We start from the raw sequence: 10169 nt of genomic DNA on the forward strand, positions 1-10169 counted from the left end.
ACGCAGTTGTAACATTCAACATTTGGACAATTAAAATGACCACCTCTTCTTCGACCACGACCTCGTCCACGTTAGTTTTGCTGGTTCATTTGTCCCTCCCCCCCTCTTCATTGTTGTTTCCATGGTCATCTCTTCCAAATTTCTTGACTCCTCGTACATCAATGGTCATCTCTTCCAAATTTTTTGACTCCTCGATTACACATACAACATTTTCAAAGTTATTGGTCAATGATCAAAACCCTTGCATCCATGAGAGTTTCTCCATTGCGTTTGAGTTAATTGGCTAACATTTGCACAAGAGTAATGTAACTAAATACATCTTCTCAATCCTTAATCTTCATGGCCTCCATCTCACATTGCAAAGTCGTCTTATCTTTCGATCGTGTTCAATGTTTTGTGTTGGCCCGCCAAGTATCCTGTGGTAGTTTCTGGTTCTTCAAAACATTCTTGAACCACCTCTCAAGAATCTTAAGATCCAATAAGGACTTTCATTTGCTCCAATGGTCATAATTCGTCATCTTTGTTAATCAAAGCAGTGATAGATTGTTGGCTATACTGGCCATAGCTTTGATACCAATTTGTACAAAGAAAGAATATAATTTTATTTCATTATTACTTTTCAAATAAGAATACAGTCTTTTTAAATAGTCTCACAATAAACTTTTCACATTTTACATGTTATCTGATAACAATTATACTATCAATTACATTTAAAATTATAATACAAATGAAATTTAAAATCATAACTAAAGATGATAATTATGACGATTTTGAGTTTAATGAATAATCCTCCCTAGATACCTGACCTAGAAGAGGCCGAGAGTCCCACCCAGAGATTATGCAAGAGCGAAGATTTGCAATATTGTCAAATGTATTGTTTGTCGTGTTTGTAAAAAATGTATTATACGAATTATCATCACTGCATTTGGATAAATAACTGCCTGATCATGCAAACTATAAAGTGTTTTTTTTATTATTTTTTTCTAATTTCATGCATCTACTCCATGCTATAAATACGCATACAGATATAGACAAAAAAAAAATACAGTTAAAATATAAATTATAGGACACCAGACATGATATATATATATATATATATATTAATATGCTTTGTAATGTGAAAAGATCAAGACAAATATTTATAAAAAAATTAACAAAACATAAATTTATGTAAACTATAATATTTGATTTCTGTAATTTATCCTCATTAAAAAATAAAACTTCAAATTCCGATTCATAAATAAATAAACTAACAATATAAAAAGTTAAGTGTCATCCAAAAAAATCATTTCCAGTAATATTTCACAATTTAGCTTCTTCATATTTTGAGAAGTGTTTCTTTAATTTTTTTTCTTAGTAAAAGTTTAATATTATGGTTTAATTTACTATAACAATAGATTTATATTATAAAAAATATTTTATGTTTGTAATTTTAAAAAAGCAGAAATAAAATATTTAAATTAGAAAAAATACAAATATTATAAAATTATATAATAAATATATTTAAATTTAAATTGAAATATATTTTCTGTATTTTTGTGTGAGAGTCGTGTCCAAGGAGCTCGATTGTATCATCTCCGGCAGGCAACTCCCTCCTGCACTTCTACAAATTTCTTCCTGCACTCCATTTTCAGAGAAGACTATTTTTCCCCTTTTAGAAAATGATTTCTGTATTATTTTTTTCGAAATATTTCTGAAACCTCTTTTTCGGAACATGTTTTATGAATTCTGGATTTATTATCCAGAAATAAATAAATAAAATGTGTACTGAGAAAGCTGTTCTGGAATGATTTTTTTTTTCTTCTGGATTTTCTATTCCGAAAAATTATAAAAAGTAATTTTGATATTTTTTAAGAATGTAGGGGTGCAGAAAAAAAATGTAGAGTTGCAGGAAGAAATTACCTCTCTGCACATCCAAAATTAGGATTATATTTGTCACCGCGTTGTGCATGCATCTGCAACCTCTTCATGTCGAAGATGAGTCCGAAGCGCGAAACAGTGCCTCCATAACATGTTGGAGCTTCATAGATGGGTAGTCTAGCTTATGATGGCATACAATATGAAGAAAAATTGGTAAAAACTCTTCTCGCCAATTTCTTCTTCCACCTCCATAAATCTTTTAATTTCAAAACTACCCTTCGACAAAAGTTCAAGGTTTGTTTTTTTTTCATTTGCGAATTGTATAATTTGTAAACTTTCCAAACTCAATATTTTGAAATACAAAATTGTATTTCGAATTCTATAATTTAGAAGGATAGTTTTGTATTCTGAATTTAAAATTCAGAATGTATTTTTGAATCTAAAAAATACCTTTTGAATTCTAGAATTCAGAAAAAAAAAATTGTATTTCAAATTTTAAAGTTTTATAATTTTAGAATTTGGAAGAAGGGAAAAATGGATACCAATGAAGAAGTTGTAGAAAAGGGTAAAATTGTCATGTATTCTATGTAGGTATAGGAAGAAATCCTCCTCTTTCCTTAGTGTAAAGTTGTTTCTAGGCCCTTTTACATTTTATTATTCCTATCACAAGCCTTTTTGCTCTTTTAGAGGAAGAGTTTGACCCATTCATTTGGCCCAACTTATCTACTAGTTGCCACTTGCTTTTTTAATATATGCATCATATTTTTATTGAAAAGACTGGGTCCTTTCAGCTGGACAAGCACTTTTGCTATTTGCAATTAGTTCTTGATATTCACGCGTAGTCTTTTAAAAATATACAAGCTCATTTATTCGGCCCAAGTTTTCCAGTATTTATTATCACCCGCTTTATATAAAGGCAATTGCTTCCTGCACCCAACACTTTTGAACCTGCACCAAACGTAATTTCAAAAATTCTAAAAATATCCTTTATTTCAGAAATAAAAATTCGGAATTGAAAATAATATTCTGAAAAAGTAGATTTGGAAGAGACTATTGTGTTCTGGATATAAAAATCTGGAAACAAAAAATAAAAATCCCATTATAGATAAAAAAACTCCGAATTTGAAAATAATACATTCCAAAAAAATTTATCTGGAAGAGATTATTGTGTTCCAGAAAAGGGGGTCAAGAATGTAATTTTATATGTACCCCATTTTTTAGGGGTATTTTTGTCTTTTCACCTGTAATTGGGAGCAATCATATGGTGCAGGAAGCAATTTCCTTATATAAATACGCCATGATTATTTGAAGGCTGCTTCTTCCTGCACCTCCATACCTTCTTGTGCCACCCCCATAAATTTTTCTTATTCCAAAAATACCCTTTTCAATATTTTGGATTACATAATCCGGAAGTCTTTTTCTAGATTCAGAATTAGCTTCCAGATTATGTAATCCGGAAGTCTTTTGTGATTAGCTTCCAGATTACATAATCCGGAAGTCTTTTCTATACATAAGATTAGCTTCTGGATTATGTAATCCAGAAGTCTTTTTTTCAGATGTGTTATTAGCTTCCGGATTACATAATCCGGAAGTCTTTTCTAAATATGAAATTGACTTCTGGATTATGTAATTCGGAATTTATCCGGATTACATAATCCATAGGCTTATTATTTCAAATCCAAGGGGTGAAAAAAAAGGATAAAATGGTATTTCATATTTAGTATGGGGTGGCACAAGAAGATATGGAGGTGTAGGAAGAAAGAGTCTTATTTGAATAGTCTGGCCCCATTTGACTGGGACATCATTTTACTATCCGTCACTCGTACTTTTATTAATGCATGGATCAGTTCTTATATTATTTAAACAGATTTGGGCCTGTTTGTTAGGTCCAAGGTTTCTGTTATTTGTCACTTCAATTTATTCCGACTGTTTTCCAGTATTTAATACCACCCGCTTTTATAAATAAGCCATGATTTTTTGAAAAGTCTGGCCCAATTTGACTGGCCTATCAATATTTCTATCTATCACTCCTATTTTTATTAATGCACGGATCAGTTCTTATTTTATTTAAATAGGGTTGGACCTGTTTGTTCAGCCTAAGCTTTATGCTATTTGTCACCCCAATTTATCGGTCCATTTTCCAGTATTTATTACCACCCATTTTTTATAAATAAGCAATGATTTTTTGAAATGTCTGGACCCATTCGACTGGCCCATCAATTTTACTAGCTATCACTCCCATTTTTATTAATTCACGGATCTGTTCTTATTTTATTTAAACAAGGTTGGGCCTGTTTGTTCGGCTCAAAGTTCCTGCTATTTGTGATCTCAATTTTTTCGGGCCAAGTTTTCCAGTATTTATTACCACCCATTTTTTATAAATAAGCCATGATTTTTTGAAAAGTATGGCCCCATTGGACTTGACCAATTCTTTTACTATCTGTTACTCCCATTTTTATTAATGCACAAATCAGTTTTTATAAGTTTTGGGCTTGTTTGTCCGGCCCAAGGTTCCTGCTATGGCAGTTTCTTCCTGCACCCTCACGTTTTTCTTCCTGCTCCCCCACACTCTTTTGCAAAGACTAAATAGTCCTTATTAGTTTTTTAAAACCTCCAAATATCCCTAACCTAAAATACCCTAAAGAAGGCAGTGAGTGGTGTTCTTTTGCAGCGTGAATCCCTACCACCAGTGCGATTCTTCATCTTCCACCAGCGGTACCTCCAAACCATGTACCAAATCATTCTCCTTTCAATCTCACACATTTTTTCTTGGTGATTTAGAATACTCTTAGCAAAGGTAAGTAAATTTTTATGTTTTTGGATCTAGACATCCATTTTTTGTATGAATTTTTGTTTCCGTAAGTGCCTTTTCACATTCAAGATTATAGAATTCGGTAGAATTCGGTAAAATTGTGGATTTATGCTTCTAGTAAAATTCCGGATCCAACAATCCAAAATTAAAAAAGACCATTTCGGATTTAGGAATCCATAACACAAAAAAACAATTCCAGATTCAGAAATCCATAATGCAATTTAGGCTTCTGGATCCACCAATCCGTAATACAATTTAGACTTCGAGATTTAGCAATATGGAAAACAACAATTTATGATATTTTAACTTCCACAACACACCCTCATCCGGAAAACACAATTTAATCAATTATGGATTCATGAATCCAGAATACATTACCGGATTCTGATATCCGGTAATCTCGAAATCTCCATAACCACCATGCTCCTAAAAGAAACTTAATTCTTACCTCTACATCCCAAACAACACTTCAGCAACGTTGCGTTCTCCTCCGGTTTGCTTCGAACAATTACAAAGACCCTCCACATTAGTTGATATTCAATGATGAAGATGAATAATAACAATGGAAGTCCAACACGATGCCTCTTTTCAAATTATAGATCAATTTTAATTTTGGGATATTTAAAATTTTGGGGGTACAGGAAGAAAAACGTGGGGGTGCAGGAAGAAGAAGCCTCATGCTATTTATCACCCCAATTTATTCTTCCCAAGTTTTCCTGTAGTTATTACCGCCCTCTTTTTATTATGCTATTGCTTCCTGCACCATACCACCGCACCCAATTACAGGGAAAAAACAAAAATATCCTTAAAAATGGGATACATATAAAATTATATTTCGAACTCCTTTTTCCTGAACACAATAATCTCTTTGGGATAAATTTTTCTGGAATGTATTATTTTCAATTCTGGATTTTTTTTATCCGGAATGAGATTTTAATTTTTTGTTTCCGATTTTTTATATCTGGAACACAATAATCTCTTCCAGATCTACTTTTTCAGAATGTATTGTTTTCAATTCTGGATTTTCATTTCCGGAATAAAGGGCATTTTTGGAATTTTAGAAACTGTGTTGGATGCAAGTTCAAAAGTCTGACCACATTCGACTTGCCCATCACTTGACTATCTGTGACTCCCATTTTTATTAATGCACGAACCAGTTATTATTTTATTTAAACAGGTTTGGGCCTGTTTGTTTGGCCCAATGTTTCTGCTATTTGTCAACTATTTTTACATATGCAGTCAACAATTTTTTTTGTGCGAAAATTAAAAATAAAATAAAATTGATATGCATAAATAAATTTAGGTATTTCTATGATTGCATCTGTCATCTGATATTTAATATGATTGTTTGAGTATTTTGTATGATCATATGCATCATTTTTTACTTAAAATCTTTTTATCAAAAAATTAAAAAATATGTTCTTGGGACATGTCGTTGTGAGCAGGTCAATTTTTTAAGCTAGAGACTTCTTTCGTTATTAGGTTCCCTCGGACTCGTCTGACAGCTGTTTCTTGGCATTGAGATTTTTCTCAGCCAGTTGTCACTTCATTTCCTCGTTCTCCTTCTTGAGAACTCGCATTTCCTCCTCACTCTTTTGTTTCATCTTCGCCATCTCTCTTTACAGAGATATGAGCAAGGTCATCTGCTCCGCTTTTGTCATCCTCTTGCTTCTCATGTTACTTGTTGACACCATCTACTTTTTGTTGACTTCTTTTACTCTCTCGATACCTAATTTCCCTATGATTTAATTACCATTAATACATAGTTTAGTAAATAGATCTGAACGTTCAATCCTGACAGTACAATAACATATATAAAAATATTGTTCTTATCAAAATTTGTACCAAAACTATTTGGACTCAAACCAAAAATTTAGTTACCATTAGTTAATACAAGAACAACTGAGTAAGTGAGCAACCAAATGAAGGCAAAGTTGCTTCAATCAAAACTCGTACTCACCAAACCAAAAGTCGTTTCACAGATCTATGTCCATTGAATTGCGCAAATCGAAATCGAATTTGAAAAGCGTAGTTTCACCGAACAAACTACACTGAATTGAAATTCGAAATCATGAACAATGATCTCTTAACGATTCAATTTTAACCACCATTGGAAAGGAAACAACGCACACGACAGAGCAAATGAATTGCACATGGTTATTCCTCAGCGTATTAAACTTTTTTTTATCTTAGATTTTCATATTAGGTTCACACTAAACAAATGTACCGATTAAGAACCAATTGAATCCAAATAGCTACGCCTTAGTTCGGTTTACTCAAATTTCTTCACTGAACAGAACTTCACTGCTTTGCTTCAACTTTAGTTCACACTGAAAATTTCCAAAACTTTAAATGTCGAATTTCAAACAGAGCCACCACAACTATTCCGGTGATGAATTTTCAACACAATAAAGGAAGAATTTCCAAGCTATTCTCAATCCATCTACTGATTTTCCACAATTTCTCGATGCGATCCTCAATTTCCAATCATCGAAAGTGTTTAAGCGCGAAAGAATTGAAACGCTCCTTGTAGAATCAACTTCACCGTGAATTAGACTCGTGTACCAATTCAATTAAACCAATTGAAAATTGAATCGCGACTGAACAACCAAAAATTTTCATATATTTTTTGAAAATTCAAAAACTAACCTTGAAAATGTTGGATTTAAAATTTCAACAAAAACATAACAGAGACCTAACTCTACATAAAATTTTCAGTGATCTACTATCAATTTAAGAAATCAAATTTGAAAAACAAAAGCACTCAAGAGCTATAAATTATGCGACAGACATAAACATCATGTAACTTGAAAATTCAAAAGCACAACTAATGGAGTTTGTTACATATTAGCACTAAACATGAAACCCTAAGAGATAGAGCATCCCCTGAGCTTGCCCAACCTCTCAGAAGGATGACCTGGAGCATGATACAAGACCCATGGCTAGGTCATGATCATTCCCTAGCCAGTGCCTCAGAACCTATCATTCCACAGAGGATCACCAGGAGCAGAGCCCACATAATGGAAGCTGAGCACCAACTAGTCTCTTTGTTTTTAATTCCAGTAGATTAGGTTTCACATATCATAAATTGGAGTGTGCTTAGGAATTAGGGCTTGTACCAAACCCATTTTCTCTTCATGAGCACCCAGGTTTAGGTCTTTGCAACCCTAGCTTCTAGAAACTAGGTCTAGGGGGCGACATTTACTATAGTCAACCCTAAAGTTGTCCCTCCCCTCTTCTCTCTCCTCTCATCTTGTCCACTAAGGCACCCCTCCCTTATAAATTGGGTGCCTTGCCTCATGTAATTTCACCTTGAATTTGAATATAGAAGATAAACTCCCTTTGAGTGATTAGTGATCTTTGTCTCCTAAATTGTTCTTGTGTTTTATCTTGAGTTTAGTGCACCTTAAGTGGCGGCTCTTCACCACTCATCTTGGAGTCTTTCACCACTCCAAGTGGCGTGACCACCTTCCTTTTTCCACAAGCTTTCTTCATCTCTTCATCCTTTTATTTTCCATTCCTTACATCCCATATTAATTTCATATTGCTTGTTTTTTCTTCTTTCCATTCAGTCTTTATTACTCTTATTATCTTTTTGCTTCTTAAGTTTCGTACCTCATCATCATCACCATATAATTGTATTTTCTCTTTTACTCTTTAAAAGAGAACCTTCACACTTACTTAACCACTTGGTTAAGTTCGTGTCCAGTGACAATCTTCTTCGAGCTTATCACCATATTCTGCTTAATTCAAAAACCATAAACAAATGCAACATCGAAAATGTGCAATCATAAAATAAACTCACATCAATTTGTGAGAGTGAGAGGTGAGACCAACTCACTGAAAAGTAGTTTAGACTAAGTCTAGAAGATGACTAATCTAGGGAAAACTTAAGAACATATAGAATGACCAAAATTGGACAACATTATCAATACTTATTCCAAGTTAAAAATTCAAGGAGAGCTCACTCCTATTTATAGCTACATCGGTGTTCAATGAGAACAAGGGTGAAAGGAAAAATTCAAACTAAATCTTGGTGCCAAGTCTAGTCATGTCTTCCACATGAGTGAAACTTGGAAGGCAAGCTACAAAATCCTAGCTTGGAGCCCACACTTCCCCTTATATGACCGACCTAGGGTTTCTCTTTGGCCATTACAAGTCCAATTGAAACCTTAGCTAGGTTTAGAAAACCCTAATCTAACACAGACTCACATACAAGCCAAAAATCCTATTCTACTTGGCCCACGAAATCCTAATCTACATTGCAATTACTCAAACTAAAGCTTGACCCACAATAGTGATGATTTGACCCTATTCTTGTATTTCTTCATCGTACTTCTTTATTGGACCTACAAAAGATAGATAAAAACCCAATTAAGTCCATTTGTGTTAAATCCTTGAATAAAACTTTAAGTCTTTAATCTTCTTATTGTGCAGATGTCGTGTTTTCCATCAAATACACTTTCTAGTTCCTGAGAATTTGACAATCCAATTTTTAACTGTACTATAGTTGATTCGGCACATTCTATCAATAAAACACGATAACAATAATATATGTGGATCTTTAATTACTTCAACAACTTAATTTTGTATGAAATACCGAAAGAATGTTGAAATGGTAACAAGGTTTGGTTTAAAGCCATGTAAAATTTTGAAGCATTAGATTATTTTTAGCATGAATTTGATAATCTATTGATGGAAACATCCGAGAGAAAAGGAGTTTTTTTTTATCTTCATTTAGTTGATGTTGCTTAGCAAGAACTTCAGTTAAATTATAAGTTACAACAATTATTTCAGACTAACCAATTTGAAAAGGCCAATTGCATCAATATGAAACAGGTATTTCTCTCATAGTTTCTATTTTTCTTAATTTACATGACTAAGGGTGTAACAGTAGCATTATTACTATGATATATCATAACAAAATTTCTACTTCATAATTTACTTTCACAGATATCAGTTTTTTCTTCATCATAATTTAAAGTATTGTATATTATAGAATGTTTCAATTATTCAGTATGAAATATATTATAGCAAATAAACTGATTTTATATTCCCTGTTTCATCGCATTTCATGAAAACTGAGTTATTTTTCAGAAAAAAAATAAAAAATGCTGAATCTGTTTATCTTTCAATTTTATGACCAATTTCTGAAAGAAGTCACTCTTAAAGATGGGGACAAATTTAAAGTTGATGTGAAGAAATGGTAGCGTTTATTATCTATGTGAAAGGAACAAAACTTTGACAATTTTTATATAGACTCAGTCAAGGGCAATGGCTTAAACTCATGTCATCAATAATCACTTTCTAATTCATGTTAATAATAGTCTCTTCCAGAAAGTCAAATTCCCTTATGCAAAAACAAAATTTAATGTATGCTCAAATGAATGTGTCAACTAATCAATTGAAATTCATACATATTTTGTTCAAGAAATTGACGATAAACCCTAGTATGATTTTTTTTTTTTAAATAATGTTCTTCTTTAGAATTTATGTT

Source organism: Phaseolus vulgaris, chromosome 8 (assembly GCF_000499845.2).
Source record: "Phaseolus vulgaris cultivar G19833 chromosome 8, P. vulgaris v2.0, whole genome shotgun sequence".
Classification (NCBI taxonomy): Eukaryota; Viridiplantae; Streptophyta; class Magnoliopsida; order Fabales; family Fabaceae; genus Phaseolus; species Phaseolus vulgaris.